Source organism: Ochlerotatus camptorhynchus, unplaced genomic scaffold, assembly GCF_037179485.1.
Source record: "Ochlerotatus camptorhynchus isolate MF236.1 unplaced genomic scaffold, CSIRO-AGI_Acam_v1.1 ptg000432l, whole genome shotgun sequence".
In the NCBI taxonomy this organism is placed as follows: Eukaryota; Metazoa; Arthropoda; class Insecta; order Diptera; family Culicidae; genus Ochlerotatus; species Ochlerotatus camptorhynchus.
Genome location: NW_027040918.1, coordinates 8,561,306 through 8,584,673, shown reverse-complemented (window position 1 = coordinate 8,584,673; position 23,368 = coordinate 8,561,306). Strand labels below are relative to the sequence as shown.

General features: G+C 37.0%; 1 protein-coding gene across 2 annotated transcripts in view; it reads right to left on the bottom strand.

The window, feature by feature from the left end:
- Positions 1–22,678, bottom strand: part of ATPCL (ATP-citrate synthase) — an 81,995-nt gene extending 59,317 nt beyond the window's left edge. For both annotated transcript variants that reach the window (XM_065234205.1, XM_065234207.1), the window contains exons 1-2: positions 22,325–22,678; positions 10,870–10,916 (exon numbers count right to left, since the gene is read on the bottom strand). The gene's annotated coding sequence lies outside the window, so the exon portion shown is untranslated. The remainder of the gene's footprint in view (positions 1–10,869; positions 10,917–22,324) is intronic.
- Positions 22,679–23,368: the final 690 nt, after the last annotated feature.

The window sequence follows — 23,368 nt, the reverse complement described above, 5'->3', positions numbered from 1 at the left end:
AAAAAAAAAACTTAGTGTTCTTTGAAGTACCTTCACATTTTAATTGAGAGCTTTCTATGCCTGTACCATCCTATGCCCAAAAAAATAAAGAAATTTTCCAACTCGAAAAATTTATAGATCGGACGGGAATCGAACTCAGTTGCCCTTGTTTTGTAGCTGCGCCTTTACCGACTGAGCTAAAGGAGTATCGTTTGTAACATTAAAAAAAAATATCATGTTGTTGTTAATTTGGCTCTAGTTTTCTCAATATTTTACCGATTCAAACCAAACACCCTGCACATAATCAAGAAATTACCAGAGTTTCATAAGTCACACTTGTTGGTCACGTCACAGTTCTGTATTTACACGGATATTCCTTGGGGTCTGTCCAATGGTGAGACATTTTCATGATATTTTTTTTTATATCTAATATGAACCTAGCACTTTTTTGTTGTCAAATCATAACCGAATCGTATATATGTGACTTTGTGTATCATGCACGACTTATTACTATGTATACCGGAAATTATAGGGTTTCCAAATCGTCCAGGACATCAGTTGATTTGTTCTACTAGATCAACCAAGACTGCAATAATGTCTGTAGTATCGAAAAATGTCCAATCAGATTCAAAGTGTCTATGTGGATCATGCATGATCTATTTCCGAGTAATCCAGATGTTCAAGGTTCTTCAAATCGTCCTGGAGTTCAGATAATTTGAACTACTAGATCAACCGAGATTGGAACAATGTGTTTAGTATCGAAATATTTCCAGACAGATGCACAGTGTCTATGTGGATCATGCATGAACTATTGCCATGTATACCAGAAGTTTTAAGTTCTCCTAATCGTTCTGAAGTTCAGATGATTTATTCTACTAGATCTACCATGACTGGGATAAAGTCTGTAGTATCGAAATATATCCAAACTGATTCATAGTGTCTATATGGATAATGTTTAATTATTTCCACATATACCAGACGATCTAGGTTCTCCAAATCGTCCTGCAGTTCAGATGATTTGTATTACTAGATCAACAAAGACTGGGATAATATTGATAGTATCGAAATATCGATTTGGAAATCCTAGAACATTTGGTATACACGAAAATAGGTTGGCATGATCCACATAGACACTGCAAATTTGTTTGGGCATATTTCGATACTACAGATATTGAATTAGTCTTGGGTAATCTAGTAGAAAAATAATTTGATCTTCATAATGATTTCAGAACCTATAACAACCTATAACCTAACGTTGTATATGTAGCAATAGGTCGGATACGATCCACATAGACACTTTGAATCTGTTTGGACATATTTCGATACTACAGACATTATTGCAGTCTTGGTTGATATAGTAGAACAAATCAACTGAACTCTAGGACGATTTAGAGAACTTAGAATATCCGGTATACATGGCATTTACTCGTATATATACTATTCGTTTATGATTTGATAACGAAAAATTTTATGTTCATATTGGAAATAAAAAAAAAACCATGAAAATGTCTCACATTGAGAGCCAAATGAACACCAAAATTGATGACAGCAAAATAATCCGGAACTGATAGGTTACAATGAATTCCACAATTTTGGTGACACCACATCAGTTCCTTCGCGATTTTCGCGACATAATTTAATGTTTCCGCGATTTTCACGACTGAAAGTTCGAATCCACGACAAATCCGCGAAAATCGCGAAATCCACGCCTGTTGTAACAGCCCTGCAATTTTGTTAAAATATTCTAATACAGATATCTCGAATATTTTGCTTAGAATCTTGAAAATCTCCTCAAACTCGAAATTGTTAACTTTTCCTTAGTTATGATTGTAATAATTGTCCTAAATAATGCAAGTGAGAATTCGAAGCAATTTATACGCCTTGGATTCGTGATTGATTGTTAACTTTTGGAACCTGCAAATGTTTTACGATGTCAGAATTTCCTAAAAACCTACTCAGAATGCGCAAAATTCCATGTGATGCCTCCTCTTTGACAACCCTCGCAGAAATCACTTTGAATTATTTCAAAACCCTTATGATTTCTCTTAGAAATTCCCTTGAAATGTAAAGAGGTGAACGCCTAAGCTTTTTGACATTTATATCGCTGTGAAGCAACTGAACAGTGTTGATGGAATTTATATCTGTAACTGTAACCAGTTCGTTTTTGTTTGCTAATCTGGTTGAATGTTATACTCAATTATCTTAAAGATAAATCGTCCTGCTCAAACCTTTGTAGTGGTAAGCGGTGGGACCATCATCATCATCAATTATATTTAACTTGAAATTCTGCAAATAATGTTTTTCCAGTTATATTCAGAATTATTATTGCCATTAGCTTGGTGCTCTCCTCAGAATTCTCTTTGATTCATTGATTGATTAACATTTAAGTGATGTTAGGTAATCATTAACGTCAGAGTTGTAAATATAGCATTATTAAATTTGCCGTTGGGTTCAATTAGAATAAAAATTGCTCTGGAATTCCCTGGAATCTTGTTCATATTCTCCATAGTGGCCTATTTTGTTCTACCTTTGAATTCACCTTTAGTTTTGCTTGCAGTTTTCTTGAAATGCTTCTCAAAATAACCTGGAACTGCTAGTCCAATTCCTTTGGATTCCTCAAAAACTTCTTTAGAAATATCCATAGATGACTAAAACTCTCCTAATTTTGCATTATCATCGAAATTCGAAATCCTTGAAATTGGTTCAAGTCCAAGAGTCGTGATTTTTTTTTTTATATCTGAGATCTTAAAAGGTATTGAAGGTATTCATAGTTTGCCTCCTTTAACATAAAATGCTGTAACTTTTTTTTTCTAGCTGCATCTATTCCTGAAATTTTGGCTGAATAAGCTGGTGTACTTTACTAATTGTATAGGGTAATGGAATGTAGTTTCAGTCTACTCCTAGTGGAAAAGGTGGCACCGGCACTTCTTCACCTATTATCGGCAGGAGGTAAATGAAGTGCTGATTTTTTACATGACCCAGAAAATCATTTTCAAAAAAAAAGATGACACTCTAAAACTTCATTTTTCTCCCTGACGAAACCGTAGTTCGCTTTATCAGCTGTCTCTAGAACATTTTTTTTTATGTTTTCACTGTAATTTGGTTGAATGCTTTGTATAATTTCCTTAGTATAAACAGGGTGAAAGGTAATTCCTGTTTGTAAAGTATATGGTCATAAAAATGAGAAGATGGTGTGAGTTAGGAGGCGACCCCGGCGTAGTGGTTATCATCCATACCTCTCACGCCAAAGTCACGAGTTCAAATCTCACCCCTGGACAAGTCACGAATGACCCAAGAGTGTTAAAGTGACTATAATAAAAAAAAAGATGATGTGAAATTTATTTTTTAGTGTAATTCCTGTTTCGTGTATCTATAACATTTGTCTTAACTTAGTTCAATACAAATCTTTCTCCCTTTCCTTTGATTACGAGCCGCATCCGTTTTTGAAAATCGTTACAGCTGGCACGCACGATATCTTGAGGCATTTCGTCCCATATTTCCACCAAACGATGCTTAAAAGTTTCCACGGTTAGTCCCTTGGTATTCCCTAGTTCGGGTGAGGAGGCAGGCCACTCTTTTGACGAAATGAAATCCAGGAAATTGGCCTCACACCAAGTATGAGTAACTTTTGCCTGATGGGACGGTGCAGAGTCTTGTTGGAAGCAGTATGGTGCATTCTAATAATGTTTTTGGACCAAGGGAAGCAAGTGGTTCTTCAAAACATTATCGATGTAATATTTACTGTTGATTTTAACACCAGGTTCAATGAACAGCAATGGAACTTTTATTGTTTTGGAGAAACATCCCCAAACCATCACCCTGATAACATTCTGGAACCTTTGAACAGGCAGTTTGTCGCTAGGTATATCAGCAAGATATGCAGCATATATCCGATCATTTTGCTGGTTGTGGTGATCCTGTAGCAGGAACATTTTCTCATCCGAAAACAGAATTTCGCAATCACCGTGCCGTTTGAGCAGTTTCCGACATCTTTCGACTCTAGCTATCTTTTACTTTCCGGTCACCATGCACCCGCTGTTTTTTGTAAGCATTCAATCCGAGAGCATCTTTCAAAATACTCCTGATCGTTGGCTGCGACATTCCGAGTTCTTTTGCCATCTTACGCCCAGACTTACAAGGATTCCGCCGAATTCGCTCTCTCACTCGTTTGATAACTTCCGGAGTCCTGACACTGCGTTTTCGGCCTGGTCTGGGAGGGATTTTCCACGAACCGGTTTGGTGCGAAAGATGAATCTTTCGTTTATTCCGAGTGGTTTCAGCGTCTTCAAAATAGAACACGGTCTATGATGCTTCAAAAACAGGCTTATCACGAGTTCCCTCTTCGCGTCCATGATTATCACGAGTATCAAACGAATGAAAATTCAAAACAAACTAGCATGCCGTGTTGACATTTGAACACACTCTAAAAGAAAAATATGCAGACATGTATGTGATTAACCCATTTGATACTACAAATGCTTAAGGGGTTACGCCTACCTGCAAGACCGAAAAAAAAAGCGAAAGTTTGGATTTTTTTTCTCGAAAACGACGCAACATATTGAAAATCGGTTTTCTGTCGTTTATTGAACACACATTAAATGGTACATTTATCAGTCGATGCTGTAAAAACGAGGTCCTGGTGCCCCGCACGGCTGCTCCCCGTGGACGATGTTCTAAAAATCGCTTTTTGCGGTGCCAACTGCGGGTTGTGATGTAATCATCTGAAATAAAAAAAAAGCCATGCCAAATCGTTAAGCATGTGTTAAACTAGTCCTTGATCGTTCGATTTTTTTGACAAAATGGCGACCTTGCAAAGTTGAAGTGCCGATTTTTGATCCTTAACATTTGATCGGCTGTAAAAAATCGAAATTAAATGATAGACGAAATCCGAACGATCGTGGACTGCACAAAATAGTACTGAACAGAAATCAAAACGAATCGGACGAATCGAATGTATACATTTCGAGAAATTTTTGGCACCTGTTTAGAAAATATGATTCCGAGATAATCGCGTTTAAAGTTTCAAGTTGGGTTTAGCCACTATAAGTGAATATTTTTGTACGTCGCATAACTTTCACAATTTTCATCGGATTAACTTGATCTTTTGAGGAAATATTCTTGACTTTATATACTTTCGATTAGAACAATAAAAAAATCGATTTTTTGAAAGTTTGCAGGTAGGCGTAACCCCTTAAAAACAGACAAGAACTACCTTTCACCCTGTACAAATGAGGCAGATTGCGTTTATCAAGGATTTCAATCATATGCTGAGGTAAGATCCCAAAACTTTAAGTAGCATTTTTTCGAGTTCCAGTTTTCATCTTGTCAATTTCTGGAGATTTATTTCCGAGAAGGATTAATGCAGCTACAAGTATAACATTTTGAAAATAAAAATGCATTAGGGTCATTCCAGCTCAAGTGGGTACAGAATTTTAACAAGTACTGGTCGATGTCACTGATTTGATCCAAACTTGGCCTAAACGCTTATTTTGGCATTCTGAACAAACGCCTTTTTTGATTTTGATCTAAAGTGCCTAGATCCTTTTACCACTCACTCATCTGGTCATATCTCAAGAACTATTTGTCCAAATTATCATTATAATATACATCTGAAGACGTTCCATTATCGAAAAGCTAACCAAAGAGCTAAAAACCAATTCAAGCAAATAAAATCAAAACCAGGGGTTTTGTGAATCATTACAGTATAAATCTAATGATGTTCCGTTATCAAAGAGCTGGAAGAAAACTTAAATAATTTAAATCAATAGATCCAGTCTGAATGAAGGCTGAAAAAAGAGAATAATTATACAGCAATGACCCCATTTTGTCAGCTAGCAAAGTGTGTGTATCTTAAACATCCATCTTGAAGGAGGAAGATATGAAATCACAATTATGTGAAGTTACTGAAAAACAACAGTCTGATGCGTGAAGAGGCTGATAGGATCGGGTCATAACTGTAATGTGAATATTTGGAAGATTTATCATCATCAAACTACTCTTGAATTAACCTGGAAGAATGCTTGTGAATAATTGTTATACAGATATATTAAATTGATAAACTAAATGGTTCTAACAACAACTCCAGCCTGTAGACAAGCTGAAAATAGGGAATCTTTACAATGTGGATCCTACGCTATTCCACTATCGATGGGCTGAAAGTATTCAGTCTAGATCGATAGATTTAGCTATTTGAACCAAAGCCGGAAAAGAAAGAAAAACACACCGAAAGCTCCAGTAACACCCAAAATAGTTCAGCGGAGGTACAACCTATCTGGATGCCACAGCATCTTCTTATCATTCACTCCGTGTTCATTCACACCTGTGTATTGTTGTGATTTATGAAATAAATTAATTAGCCTTCATAAAAATAACTTTTGCAAATCTTCTTACCTTATCACTCAGGTCGATACATGATTTACCTGATTCTGTCATACGTAAGAGGACGATTTATATCCTTCTGCAGTTAAACAAAAACTATCGTCTCTGAAAGACTCTCGATAGAACTACACGATGAGAGCGTGACATCCGAACACGGTGAACAGGCCTCCCAGGAGGCAATGCAATTAGCAGGCACACTTACAACCGCTGATTACAAAAAAACACAGCCGTTCAGAGAAACGGATCCAATAAACGTCACTCTCGCGAAAGCACACCCGTCGTCGTCGAACGGCAAAAAAAGAAATCGGTGGGCAATTTTGTGATACGGAATTTCCAAGGAAAATGAACCGAGAATGCACGAATTTCACCACACCCAACTGCGAAACACGTTCAAAACCACTTTTGGAACACTTTCGATCGAAAACACTTATTTTTTTGTTCAAAAATAGTTGTGAACGAAACATCATATTAAACTGACATTAAAATTATCACTCGCGATGCCACAAATTTCTGGTCCCGGAGAAAAAAATCCTACAACGGAGATAGCGCCAAATCTTCTGATACAGCCTGTTTATGCCTACGAAAATCCAGGATTGTAACCGAGAAGGATCTAGGTAATTCAGAGCAAAATCAAAAAAGGCGATCAAATAGGTGACATCGAAGACAGGTGGTGTACCCACTTGAGCTGGAATGACCCATTATTAGAACCATGCACGTTCAGAATGTTTTGTCTTATCAATCAACCAATCAATTTTATCTTGGCTGAATATTGCACATTCAGCAGCTATTAGGGTCTTGATGAAAATAGTTAAGCTTTACAAGTTTACCATAATGGGATTTATAATTGATGTTAACATTGTCTTAAGTCTTGTAATTAACCCTGATTTAATCATTTAAAGAGCATATTTTCTTGATGAGTTCGGTTTTAAAATAATGAAGATTTTATTAACACTTGTCTTCGATAAAATGTTTTGAGTTTATTCGCGTGATAAATCAAAAATTATGCACAAAAAACTGCTCGATATGTCATCAATAAACAACATTTTTTTTCCACATAAAAGAAAGCTCTTTGCACTTAAGCAAACTAGAAAAATCTGACCAAAAGTAGATATAATACTTTAATTAAGTTTTAAAGTCTGTAATTCAGATAAGTCTATAGATATTTAAGAACGCAGACTTTGTTAACATCGTTACTTTAGAAAGGATTACAATTCACAATTTTTATTCACTTTTTGTTATCGCGCACGCCAAGTTGTTTACTCCGATGTTTCTTTATATGTTTTCAATAAATTATTTTATTTAGTTTTTTGCAAACTTATCTTGTGATAATAGTAATTATTTTCCTCCGAATCACTGAGGAAATAATTCGTTGGAATTTCATACGAAATGTTTATGGAATTTAACCAAAAGAATTTATTTTGAATTTCATACGATAGAAATATGAACGCGCACCTCTGTTATCATTTATGTTTTCTGCAGTAGACACATATGGATCTCATAAATGTGTCGTATGAAAATAATACGTTATGAGTATGAAATTTACGCTTCATTCGCAATGAATTAGAAACGAGAGGAATACGAAAAGCAATCGAATCAACTATGAAATTCATTATAGCTATTTGTAGTTTTTTTCTTGCAAATTAATTATATACATGTAATTATAAATTCATATTTATTTTATAAACAAAGAAAAATTAAACGTTGAAGCGTTGCATTTGAGTTTTTGTAGCAAACCATTACCATTTAAAATTTTAAGTGCCGGGACTACAATCTGCCTGGCTATTGACACCACTGGTTCCAACTTTAACTCAGTTACGTCCGTTATCGCAACAGGATTGCAGTAATCGCGGTATTTTGATATTAGGCAGATTCTGTGGACAAATTGATAGTAAATATTTGAAAACCTTCTTACGTTTTGTTCAAGCCATTATGCAATTCTCGTCCAAATCAAATCGCTCTCCTGGATCTACCAGTACGCGATAATGGTTGTTATTAAACCCATACACTCTATAATTTTAAATATGTAGATTGGATCCGGAAAATTATTTGGAATTCAGCGTTTTTATCTCTCAATACAGCCCAAGTTTCCGCCGGAACTTTAACATACGCTAGTGATTTCGGCTCTTACGCCATATTGTTTTGTTTTGAAAAGCGTTTCATACGGACGACGTATGATTTTTTTCACCAACTCATAAAGTTCATTGCAGCCTCGTATGAAATTTAGACTCGTTTCGTATGGGAATCAATAAAATGCTTGTTCATGCGAAACATATTATGAAAATCGTAATTCTAGTTTCCTCAGTGTATGTTTACTGAATTAAATTAAAAATATCATCTTATAAAATATTAATTTTAGTTAATTTGAAGAATATATAATTGAGAAAAATTTTGTATTCAAGAAAGTATTAAAAAATGACACATAGAAACCCTATGAAATTTTAAAATTCGTGATGAAATGCTTTCTATGCTTATCAAATATATATTTGCATTGTTTAGTACAATTTCGAGCTACCAAAATATAATAATAATAGCAAATTATGATCTAACAGTAAACAAAGCTATTGCATCTTTTTATGCAAAATGAATGAAAGTAACCCTGTTGTCAATCAAACTGTCATAATGCGTAATAATGAAAGAGGCAACATATAAAATTTACATTCTCAACCCCATTTTATTCAACATTAGGAACGACTATGCTGAAGCTGATTTTAGGGTACGTGCATCAAATTTAGATTTGGGATGAAAGGAAATCAGTTTTTCGATGCATAAAAATTGCATTCGTTTGCTTCTTTGAAGATAGAAAAGATCGAACGAAATGATCGATTTTTACGATTTTTTTTAATAAATAAAGAATCGATCTTAAAAATCGAAAATCGAGATCAAAAAGATCGCCCAATTCTAGTGCAGAATATGTCAAAAAGGACGGACTTCGGATGTTAATCTAAATGCATAGGTATCACTTGACTTGATTGATGGAATTTTTTTTAAAACATGGAACTTGTCGAACAGGTAGACCTTCTTTACCTCTGAGACATGGTTTTTTCACGATTTTAAACCATTTTTAGAGTCAACATCACTTTTTCGCATTATCTGACATTAGAGGCTATTTTTTCGCGTAAAATCCCTTTATAAAAACAACACTATCGCAGTTTTAGAAACTCACAATATAGGATAAAATTTAAAGATCCTGAACCAAACATAACTTAAATGATAGACAGACTGATGTTACTACATCGTAGAAAAGTTGTGATAGATTTTTTCAGGAACATCACACTTTAAAAATTACGAACAACTTGAAGTCCCTTCACAAAGAAAAAATGATTCATTATCCCGCAAAGAAGAATATTGAAGATTGTACTTGCCCTCAACTACCCTTTATAATGTGGGAAATTATCGGTTGCTGGGTCAATTATCGTTCTTTAATATTGTTGACTAGGTTTGCGTCTAACATTTAGGTACAATGTAAAAGTAATCAGCAAAAACTGACCTCACCTTTGATTGCCAGTAATGTTACTACATTATCGATGATAATAAGTTAACACAACAGTTTTAACCCTCTCCTTCCCATGGTAGCACAGGTGTTCCACAACTGTTCGGCCCGTCTCATGTTTGTCAATCTACCATTACATAGTCAGTACTTATTTAAGCTTTTCGGTATATTCTATATTCTAGTCCATATGTACTTTTGAGGATTCAACAGAGTAGCTATTGCAAAAATTAGCATACTATTGATTTTAATCAAAAACTTTATTCGTATGTAATACCTTTTGTTCTTTTTCATAACATGTTTTTGTATCTCAAAGCAACGAAAAACCTTCTGGGACGGAAAGGGTTCAGCACCTCTCGCCGTTGAGAAAATCACGAGTAACTAAACAAAATCCCCGGAGAAACCGTGTGTGTACGTACGATCATTCCCTTGCTTTTTCTAGCCACTGAACAACGCTCAAGCAATCATCATCGCTACGGCCGTCCCGTCATTAACAAACAACACCGCCATGAGGACAGCAACAACATCAGGCCACAGCATCGTACGATATCCATTCATCCACTAGGAAAACAGCGAAACAACGATTGCTGCTGCTGTCGCTTCCATTCCCGCCCGCGATCCCCCCTCAAAACAAGCTAAACTACTACCAACACACTCAAACGGGCTCAGCTGTTATTGCCGCGCATCCTATTCGTACTGTTACCGGCATAATCTTTAATTCGTTAATACATAATATTTCACTTAACACATTGTACACCTTAACCCGAAGATTTTAAAGGATGGATGGTAATTTGTTTTGGGATATCATTTTTGTGACGATTTTCGATTACCTATGATTAAATATTAGCCGAAGATCATTATTTGTTATCTCCAGTCACCTTCACCTGTAACGTTTTAGTTGGATAATCCCTGCAGTTACATCCACACAGCAAACGATCGTTGCATGATCATTTTGTTTACATCACTGCTACAAATATGTACGCAACTACGGCTGCTACTACTACCAATACTATAAACTTACATACCTGTCTCAGTGATTGAACCGGTGAACGGTGCCGAATTGTAAGAGGTTCTGTGGGGGAAATAAATTAAAAAGGGAAATAAATACATAGCCAACATGCAAGTACCGTGTAGAACCGTGTAATAACCAGAGAGAGAAAGAGAAAAAGAGAAAAAAGAGAGATAGCATTTGCATATTGTTGAGCAAGTACGTAGCAGTTCACAGCACTTGAAGTCGATAGTTCAATAACTTTTGCATGTTTACATGCATTTGCGAATTAATTCATTTTTAATTCCTCCCTGGTTGCCTTCCATGCGCGACGTGTTTGGCGAGTATCTATCTATACGGTCCATGTAAATTCTCAAAGACTGTCTACATAGTTTATGAACAGTCGCTTAGTTTATAAACTCACTTTTTTCTAACTCATCGGACTTTACAGGCGGATGGCTATGGAATAAAGAATACATTTAACGGAAAACTTATTGGAAAAATAAACCGAAAATCTAGACTAACATTTGAAAAGGGCAGAATTCCAAAATCACCATATCGAGAAAATCGCTTCCGAATTTTAAAGACCTACAAATTAATCCTATTTCACGACTTTCCATTTTCTGGATGATTTTATTAGCTTGACATAAAGGGTGATACGGTCAAAATTTGGTCAATATCAACTTGACGTATTTCTTTCAATTTTGCATTTAAAAAACCTGAACACCCCTCATTTTGAAGGTGTGTGTGTAGAATGTTGCTCCTATTTTGATTTTGGAATTCACTCTTCAGTTGTCAAAATGCCGTCCAAGCAAGAAGAGCAGCGTATCAAAATTTTGCTCGCGCATCGCGAAAATCCGAGCTACTCGCACGCAAAGTTGGCAAAATCGCTAAAAGTTGCCAAATCAACCGTTACAAATGTAATTAAAGTGTTTGGGGAATGTTTGTCGACAGCCAGGAAGTCTGGATCGGGGGGAAATCGAAAACCGGAAGCCGCTGAGACGACAAAGAGAGTTGCCGGTAGTTTCAATCGAAACCCTAACCTCTCTCTCCGAGATGCCGCAAATAAGCTGGGTGTATCGTCTACAACCGTGCATCGAGCCAAAAAACGAGCCGGACTATCGACTTACAAGAAGGTAGTGACTCCAAATCGCGATGATAAACAAAATACGACGGCCAAAGCGCGATCCCGGAGGCTGTACACGACGATGCTGACGAAGTTTGACTGCGTGGTAATGGACGACGAAACCTACGTCAAAGCCGACTACAAGCAGCTTCCGGGACAGGAGTTTTATACGGCAAAAGGAAGGGGAAAGGTAGCAGATGTTTTCAAGCACATGAAACTGTCAAAGTTCGCAAAGAAATATCTGGTTTGGCAAGCCATCTGTACCTGTGGCTTGAAAAGCAGCATTTTCATAGCTTCCGGGACTGTCAACCAAGAAATTTACGTGAAAGAGTGTTTGAATAAACGTCTGCTGCCTTTCCTGAAGAAACACGGTTCTTCCGTACTGTTTTGGCCGGATTTGGCATCTTGCCATTACGGTAAAAAGGCCATGGAGTGGTACGCCGCCAACAACGTGCAGGTGGTTCCCAAGGACAAGAACCCTCCCAACACGCCAGAGCTCCGCCCAATTGAGAAATACTGGGCTATTGTCAAGCGGAACCTAAAGAAGACCAAAAAAACTGCTAAGGGCGAGCAGCAGTTCAAGGCAAACTGGCTTTCTGCGGCGAAGAAGGTGGACAAGGTGGCTGTACAAAATCTGATGGCAGGGGTCAAGCGTAAGGCCCGGCAATTCGGATTTGGAAAAGCGGAAGCCTAACTGAATATTTTTCCTGAATTTTATACTAATTGAACTTGAAAAAGAAATTTAATTTGATTTTTTAAATAAACGATTTCACCGATTTACACGCGTTTTCCCTTGACCAAATTTTGACCGTATCACCCTTTACAGTTAATAGTGTAATCTATAATCATGCATCACTAAAACCTAACAAAAAAAGTTTTTTATGTCGTGATATTGAGAAGAAACATTATACGCCCTGATAATTTCATAAATAATGTTACCGGATCTTCCACCCTTTGAACTGCCAACACTGGTAATACGCCGTGGAAATACACCCTACACGCTAATTTGAGGCTACTCAGTGACTGGGTAGATCGCACTCATTTTTGCATGCTGTATGAAGTTGTCAAAAAATGAGTGAACTGGTTTTACTCCTATGAGTGGAAACTACCCAGATTCTGGGTATATGGTTCTGATATCAATTAAATAATGACAAACTTTGAAGTTGTGAGCAGGCGATTTTTGTGCAGTAAGTCTAAAATTTGTTTTTAGATGTGAAGCAGTGAAAATGAATAGCTACTTATCCTGGATGGCGAAAGCTATCACCAGCTAGTTGATGAGGAATACAACTCTAACAAATAGGTTGGTATCAATAAATTCATAATTCTTCTTGAGCATGCAATCGTTCCTATCGAAATGGGTAAGGATACTCAGTTGACAAATGTCATCATCTGAGTAACCTTTACCCAGTTTCCTCCATAAACACGTTTACTCAAATTTGAGTAAAAGCATGTTTACTCATTTTTGGGTAATATCCCTTTTGGCTGGACTGAGTGATTTTCGACTTAAAAATGAGTAGCCTAAAAATAGCGTGTAGGGATTTTTGTTTGTTGTTCCGCCTTGGTTCTACGTTCGCAAGTTTTGTGAAAGTGGAATTACGCCCGGAGATTTTTTTTTGATCTTCTTTTTGTTCGTTGTTTACACGTCAAATATCAATCGGATGTATGTCAAATGAATCAGGCGTGACTAGATACTACAGAATCAGTACGTTTGCACATTAAAACAATATAATTCGTTGTTCTGGTGCAAGGCGTAACAAACAGATGCATCATAGAGTTGAAAATAAGAAATACGCCATGTAAAAGGAAACGTTTCTTATGATTTGATATGATATTTTCTTCTACTTTTTCGTGTTTATCGGGTAGTTTGTGACCTGTTCTCTCTATATGTGGCAAAATATGGTTTGTTTACATTTTGGCACTTACACCCCTTTCAAATGTAAGTCTAGATGTCATCCGAGGTGTAAACAAGCACAAAGGTTGCCAAAAAATGCCCATTGATCAACACCCGGGACGGGACTTGACAATCCAGCTTCCCACTCTTCTTAATATTTTTGATGAATGCCCGTCGAAAATTAGTGCATCGTATTTGACGGAGTTGATCAATGATGCCAGAATTGCAGAATGATTTTTCTACTTTAATTTGAATTTGATTCAGAGTTTCTACCGCAGTTTAGCACCTTGTACATCATTTTTGCTCAACACAATAAAAACAACCATAAACAAACAAGAATATTCATCGCTTAAAGCACGCCATGGACCCTATTTTCCAACTTTCGCAAATATAAACAATTAACAACGCCACGTCAACATTGATTCCGGCACTAGGGGAAGGACAGCTCGAAGTATCAGCATCAATACCGATGGTGGAAATATTAAATATTCTAATATGTGTGATATTTGCGAATCTTATACTTAGTCTGACAGTTGTTTTTTTGTTTTTGACTATTTTTGGTTTTAAGTGTACATTTGACATTCGTTTAGTCAAAAATGGATTTCACACGAGAGGCAAGTCATTCCTCGATGATCTTGCTGGCCACCGCCACCAAAATCTGCTCCTTTACTAATGAATTCGGCATTGTTTGGTAGATGATCTCAGTGCACATAATCGGCCGCACTTCCATTCCCAGGAAATAGCCATTAATTTCCATGAATGCTTCATCGTCTGCGAACCAATGTGCTGTCCTCCGATGGAACGGGAGTCGACTGACTACGCCACCCCTATAAGCGAAGTCCCAGAGTGATGGTTCCGTGTTCGTATTACGCTCGATTCACCATGAGCCTGCAACTAGGAGAGATTTGCTGCTGGGGGAACGTCCAGTATCGTTTTTATCATGAAAAGCCGAAGTCGAAATCGATCAGAGCTATCGAAAACAAAAATCTTGGCAAAAATGATGACAAACAAAAAGCTGCAGTAAACATAAACAACAACCGTGAAATGTCATTGAGTGCATGCGTTAAAGTTACACTGTTATTTTTTTTTACTTTGAAGCTTTCCGCTTGACAGCTAATATCATTAATATTTATACTAAAAATTATAATAATTACCAATTTGAGCAATTTTTACACCAAATATTACATCAGATCAAGTTGTACTTCCCCTAGTTCCGGCATCATTGCCAGTCAGATTGATCTAACCCCTCTGTCCTTTTTATTCCACGATTGCTGCTGTCAAATCAGCAACTGGCTCGGATTTGACAGCAAATTGGTTCGAAATCGCTACCCGATTGTCAAGTCCCGCCCCAGATCGACACCAGTGTTGCAAGCTTCACTTTGCGTAACTCTTCTATTATCAACTCTTAACTTATGCACATGTACGGTAATTGTGGTGAACATAGAGACAAACGGACAGCAGCATAATAAGGAACGACACTCATCCGTTTTATATAGCTTACGAACGATATATCATTTCTGGATGAACATTTCAATAGGTCCAATCTCAGGGCTGGTAGTGCTGATGGGATATAATAGTAGTGACTTTAGTGATTAAAATTACGGAAATAGTGACCAAATAGTGACTTGTAAATACTAAATAAGTAACCATTTATATGGTAACTTAGAAATTCAAATACGGTTAGATATTGAAAGAAACTTTTTATGTCATGGAACTTAAAATCAAATTTCATAAATTCCTATAATTTAATCGAATTACACAACGCACAACATTACACCTGTGAAGAGCATTGGAAGTGATTTGAATAATTTACTTTTGCTTATGTTGTACATGATGACTAGCAAATAGTAATTCCCATTTTTTATGATCTTGAATTTGATTCTGCGTTCGAAATCTTTAAATATTTGATTTAACTTTAATAAATTGCTATGAACTTTTCACAAAATTTTTTCAGAATGATCTCAAGAACTTTTTTAGAATTATTCCCCTTCTCTTAAACTTAAAGGGCAAATAAGCTATTACAAACATAATATTGCATTCTTGAAATTCTTTGTAGAACAATCAACAAAATTCTTGGAAATAGATTATTTTCGTAGTTGGAAATGCTTAACATCAAATATTAGAATTAAATTGATTATTAATAAATTTAATTGACGATAGATGAGAAGACGAAAGTAAAGAGTTTATAGTTCCGTTATAGTGTGGCAGTGTGAAATTTGTGTATAGAAAGTAGAAAGCGAACAAAGGACAACTTCGAGGAAGGGACGAATAGGGTAGAGCATCTCCTTTACCAAGCTGTTGATGAGGGATGCTGAGGGGTGTTTTCCCCTGCCACCACTGGAAAAAGGGATGATCGCCTAATTGCTCATGTACCTCTGATGTGCGGAAACAGTTCTATCGATTGTTTCACACTCAAGTCGCCATCTGACGTAAACAACTACCCGATTCGTATCTTTCTCAAAATTGTCCTTTACTCGCTTTCTACGGTGTATATACTATTTTCACACTGCCGTACTATAACTGAACAACTATTAACTCTACTCCCTGAAGGCTCCTTCCATAAATCCATCCTTAGAATTTCCATGCAATAACCTCAGAAATTTCATTAATTTCTGCTTAGAATAATCTTGGACTACTCCCTTGCATTCAATTGGAAATTCAATTCGTATTCTCCTTAGAATCCGCATAGTATTTCCTCAGAATTCTCAAAACAAAAATCCATCACAAACTTTGAAACTCTTCTCAGAATTCCTTTGAGATTGAACCCTCAAAATTCGATTCCATTGGAATTCTTCTCGGAATTTATTTCGAACTCTTTAGAATTCTCTTGGAAGTATCGTCACGAATCACCCCAGAATTCTTTTAGAACTATCCGCAGAGACCATTTTTGGAGTTCACGGGATTTTCATGAAATTTTCATCAAAAGCAAAATTCCAGAACTAATTTTGGATTCGTATTAGGATTGGACCTAGAATCCTCGTCCAATCATTATAGAATTCTTCTCAGAACTCTCGTTAAAATGCACTCTCAGTTATATTAGAATTATTCCCAAAATTGTTTCGGAGCTGAATTTTGCGTCCTTGATAATTTAAACAATAATCAAAAGCGACGCACGTATGTGTTAAGCCAAGTTTAACTATATAGGTAAACCTGGCTTAAGATTTAAGCGCAGAAGAAGAAATCGGTCCTCAGAGCACTTAATTTTACATGAGACTTTCGTAGTCTGTACTTTGGTATTCTTCTCTGATATATCTTGATGTCATCCCTAGAATCCTTCAAAATTCTCATAAAATTTACTTTGAATTTTCTAAAGTTCTTAATCATCCTTGAAAGACTTTTGAAAATCTATCACATACAAATACCTTTGGAAAGATTCCAAGGTTTACAATTCATTTTCTGGGAAAGGAGGTATATTTTTCCCGATTTTTAATCGAAATTGTAGGCATTTCCCAATAGTTTTCCTGGTGTTCTAAAGTTTCGCGGTTCACTGGTTAAAATTTTCATTTTTTTTAACAGATATGTATGAAGAGCTCTGAGTGTGTTGGTTTATTTCCTTTAAATTCCGTTATAATTGCTTATCTTTTGACAGTTACGCGTACTTCGTCTACTACTTGCAGACGTCATCAGTGCCAAGTACTCAACACCACAGATATGTATACTTTGTTAAAACGGCTTTAGACTTTCTTAGTGCCAAGTACTCAATTAAAACATTTCGTTGATATTTTTAAATTTCACTCTATTTTAGTAATGAAAAAGTGACTATTTTTGGGAAATAGTGACTTTTTGGTGCCTTGATCGATTCTCGTCATCAACTTTCTCATTGGATAACCAAATTCATGGAAACACATTGCACGCTACTTTCGTCACATGAAAATCTTGTTGGGGTTTAAATTGTTACAGTCTTCCTTCTTACAATAGGCCATTGCTCTAACTGTTATTCCCATCATCTTTTGCACGAGCCCCACTTGTTTGGCTGTCATATTCCATTTCCGCTTGAAATCCATCTGGTCAACTGCAGTTCCACCCTCTTTCTTCAATATATACTTCACAAATGACCAGGATTCATCTCCTTGGGAACCACTGTGACGCAATTTTCGCTGTACCACTGTTTGGTGAAATTTGAGTAGAGATAGCTTCCCTAATAAAAATAACCATAAAAGAGAGCTTAACGACGTGAAATCGGCTGCTTCATGCAGACTGAGCAATTCTGATTATAGTATCAGATTTGTTCTGTATACAAAGGAACTGGGAGGGCTTATTAGAAACTTCTCACCAATAAAATAATGCTCTTCTAGTAAATTGTGCATACCACTTTATTAAAATTTTATTTTATTTTAGGCCTAATAGAAAGATAGACAGAAAAAGTGTATCATGAAGAATGGTTGCATGCAGGGTTGCTTCCACTCACTTGCTATAGATGAGTGATTTTCGGAGTTTTGAATTCGTTAGATGTTGTAATGGGGATTTGTGTTTGTTGGATACGGGAGGAGATTAGAGGGCGGGTGTTTGACGCATAGGGCCTGTCAGTTTCGCTTTCAGAGAGAATTTCTTTTTGAGATTTTAGTAGTCACGTTTTGTTTGTAGTTTATATTTTATTTATTTCATGTAATTATCGTAAATAATAGTTATTCAATAATAGATAATTTATCCATATACTCAATAATAAATTTACGAATGACTATAATTTGGATACTTAACAATTGGACAGAATCACTAGCAATAATAGGTTGCGGAGTGTTCGCCTTCGAAAAGATCGAAAGACATTAAATTGGAGGCGGATTCTGGTACGGTTTTGAGCAACTTATCGTCATAAAATTAAAAATTACATTGAGGTATTAGTCAACAAATGTGAATAGTAAGTTAGATATTTTATGGTATGAACTTTTGCAAACATTTTTTTTATCGCGGTTAAAACTAGGAGATGAGGAAGAAATATAATCATTTGGTGCAAACACACAAACACACACACCCACACACTGATACACAAACACATCATGACATTAGACAAGAAAACATCCAGATATTAAAAATGACATACGAATGAGAAGAAGACATAGACAAAGACAGACCAGCGATTACCGAACCATAAAGATTTTCAAGAAGATTATGATTAATCAAGATCGTGAATCCGATGTTTAATCGGTCACCATAGACTAATCCGTCCGGCATCGAAGTCACTTGAAAATTTTTCTCATCAACCCCGATCATTGCAATCCTATGGGGATAAAAAAAAAAAAAAAAAAAAAAAACTTCAATACCATAATCGTACGTTCGCACCTTACGCTTAACTCCACTCATTAGGTTCTGTACAACATCTGGCTGCAGCTTCTTCTGTACGGAAACCCACTTTTTCTTCATGTCTTCCTCAGATTTGACCTTCTTGGGATTGGCTTCCGTAGTGCCTGCTTCATAATAGCCCAGTATTTTTTCGATGGTCCTTAGTTCCGGTGCGTGGGGGGGGGGGGGTCACTCCAGGACAACATTTGAATAGTGGCACGAAGCTAGATCCGGCCAGAAGATCGTAGGGCCCTCGTGTTGTTTCAACAGAGGAAGCATACGCTTCTGTAGACACTCCTTGAGGTAGATCTCCCCGTTTACAGTCCCGGTAGTCACGAACGGCGCACTCCGTTTGCCACATGAGTAGATCGCTTGCCAAATCATGTATTTCTTGGCAAACTTTGAAAGTTTCTGCTTCCTTACTTCCTCCGGGACATCAAACATGTTTTGGGCGGTGAAGAACAGTAGCCCCGGAAGCTGCCGGAAGGCCGCCTTTACGTATATCTCATCGTTCATGATGAGACAATCCCTAATACAAATAACCTTAAATCAGAGCTTAACGACGTATTCGGGGTACCATTCAAACCATTTGTGGGATAGTTTACCCACCCGGGATACAGTTTGTTTATGGTACTTGTTTATTAAGGGGTGGCAGCTTCGTCAGCATCTGGGTGTACAGTTTTCGGGCCCGTGACTTTCCCGCCATATTTTGCCGTTCGTCACGATTTGGAGCCTCCTGCACTTTGTACATATGCAGTTCCTCCCGGTCTTTGGCTCTCTGAACGAAAGACATTGGGAATTCCGCTGAAGCATTGGGATTCCGCTTAAACGCTTTCACGACACGCTTGTGATCCTGATCACTAATAGAACATCCATTCTGGCCGCATTTCTCCTTCCGTTCGATGCTCAGAGTTTCGTAGTAACGTTTAATCACACGCCTCACCGTTGACTGCACGATACCGAGTTGTTTTCCGATGTCCCGATAAGAGAGTGGAGGATTTTCCAGGATTTGCAGATTAGCGGGGTTCAAACTAAAAAGTGTTCAGATTAAGAACGGTCAGGTTACCGGGGCACCACGATACATTTGTTGTTTCGGGACCGTGTTTACCTCTGCGTCCCAACAAACGTCACAGAGGATTTTGTTAGTCAAATCAGGATTCACCTTGGTAAGTGATGCGATCGTTGTTTTCATATAATGTGTTGATTTCCAAAATTGTGGCGAATAAGTCTTGCGATCTTTGGAATGGCTGAAAGGCAAGTGATACGAACCTATCAATTCAGTAATGTAAAGGATACTGGGATAAAACCAACAATCTTCTGTTCAGTAAGCAAAAACGGTTGGACTAGACAACCGAGCCCCTTACACATCATATTACAATATCAACCTACGAAGATTAATACTGTCCGACGGCATGAAATTATTCAATGTAAATTATGGCCCACATCAATCATATAGGGGAAATGAATGCAATGTCGGCATATATGTCCCTAATTTGGGCGCATACATAAATTCAGCAATCGACTAAATTTTCAATAGCGACCAAAAATATCCATTAGTACCGTCCCAATGACGCGTTCATCTAGATAAAATTGATAAATAGCAGATTTTTAGCGATGGGCCCAATCTTAGATCCATAGGCCAACATTAGAGCCATTTCCCCTATCATATTTTATCGCCGTTTCAACTGAGTTCTATCTCAACAAAGATCGTCAACGTACCGGCAACAACGATCACAAAAAGAAAAGTAAAGAATGGATTCTCTCAGTCTATTGGTACTACTCCCCTTCAGGGTTGCTTCCACTCATCTGCTATAAAAAAATATTTTTCGGAATTATGCAATCATTAGATGTTATAATGATATGTTGTACTAGTAAGAAACAAGAATAGGGTGTAAAGTATGTGTTTGACTCATAAAACCTGTCAATTTCGCTTTCAGAACGTCACAATCAGCGATCTTATGATTCGTGAGCGTTCACTCAGAGTGAGCGCTCAAGAGTCGTAAAATCGCTGATTGTGACACTCTGAAAGCAATATTGACAGATTTTATGTGTCAAACATATACTTCATGACCTCTTCTTGTAACTTACAAGTACTAATTAGCATTATACTATTTCATGATTTCATAATTCCGAAAAACATTTTTTTATAGCAAGTGAGTGGAAGTAACCCTGCTCCCCTTGGCCTGAGTAAAAATTTCGTTAATTTTCCTCATTTTCCGGCAGATTTGAGTTCCTGCACGTTTTGCGTAAACTGTAACTGAGGAAAATTGTATTGCTATCCCTTTTCCTCTCATGGAAATATTAATCAATATTTGATATCATAAAATCTGTAGTTACATAGAGCTGTGTTCAAAATGTTTTTGAATGACTGATCAAAAGAATAATAACCCTAACCCTAACATGTCGTTATTAAATTTATATTGCACAGAAAAAAAAGTTGTTGAATATTACATCCAAACTGCTGCAACGAGGTCAATCCATCGGTTGTGTAATATAACGATGTACATCGATTTTGCGAACAAAATAACATCCATTGATGTAATATTGTGTTTGCTTTTTGCTATTACATTATTATTTCATACATCAGCTTGAATTACATTGATCGATATTAATTTTTTTTTTTGCTGTGTTTATTTCGTTTTCTGTCATTAGCTATTATATGATTGAAGATTAAAACAAAACCCCCGCATCTCCTTTGGCATTTCACATGCCTTTTCAGTGTCGCTTGCATGTTGTTTGTATGAATGACGTTAATGTTCGTGATCAGTCGGCAACGTTTAGCAAAAAATTACGCTCTCGTATTTCCTCCTCATACTCACACATCCACACTCCGTATCGCATCGCAAGTGAAAACGCAACATTCGTCGATCGCCGCCGTCAGTCGCACCGCAACTGTATTTACTCTACCGAAATGATATGAAAATGTAAATTCCACCATCGATATTAGTGGTAGGCACGACGTTGACATCGACTTTTCGAGTTTTGTTTAATTTATGCAATACCTGAACTGACCAGTTAAAAGGTATACGCGAAACAGAAAAAAATCGAACGTGGAAGAAAGTCCTCAACACTAGCATCTCTGTCTCTCTCCTTCCTCTCATTAGACATCCGTAATCGATCTGGCTTTCCATTATTTTGCCTTTGTTTCTGCTGCATAATATTTATGCTCTTATGCTTCAATATGATTAGCGAACGTACCTAGTAATCCAAGCGGTCGATTGATAAGAGTTTAAGAATTTCGCCACTGTTCGGTATTTTCTTCCTTTAGCACAATCAACGAATCGAAAAAACTAAAAACTCATGCACCGAACCGAGTTTTTTTTTTATTCGATCGAATCGGATTCGTCGTCGTCCGGTTTTTCTTGAACACTTGAACAACAGTTACTGTATGCGAGTGACAGAGACCGCACAAGAGCCACGGATACACACTTTGCACAGGAGGAAAAAGGCCAAACTTGAGGATGACTTTCCTTCTGGATTACACCACCACACACTACGCGCGTGCAAAATTACGTCTTGCTGACACGAAGATAAAAACCCGACTGGAAAATGAATCACTGACAGACGACAGTCGCTGAGCGAAACATTTTTTTTTAAGAATGAAACAGAAACAGAGCGATTGTTAAAGAACGGTGTAACTACATTACCGATCCTTGTCAGCTTTGTCGACAAGTTTGTCGATTATTTCCACCAAGATGTTTCCAGATGTAAGGTTATCTCGAATGCAAAGCCACACAGAGCAAACCTTCATCAACATGTCTCTGGTAAAATTTCTCTGGTAAACAATAGCCTTTGCAGAGAAATTTACAGTACCATAGAGGTTACTGAACACTTATAAACAAAGCATATAACCACGTAGAGAGGGTCTAGTACCAACAATCATTACGAAACTAACGATTTTAAATTGGCTCACTACTTGACTATAGCCTATTGGTCCCACGCAAATCGATTAACGTTCCCCATTCTAGTCAAAATTCTAGTACTACACAATGTTCGGTTTGATTCGCTATGAAAGTTTGACAGATAAAATGAGGGGTTATTGGATTTTCCTATGTTTCGAGGGGTGAATCGATTAGCTTGGGACCGAAGATAGTACCAGAGCTGAGCCAAAAAGTTGAGCACGTTTCTTCGGGACTTACTAGTCTTAGAGTAACCTCTATGCTAGTACTCTCTCTAGTACCACGTACCATTTAAATGTGTTTACCTGTATAAACAATAACCATAAGAAGCGCCTAACCATCA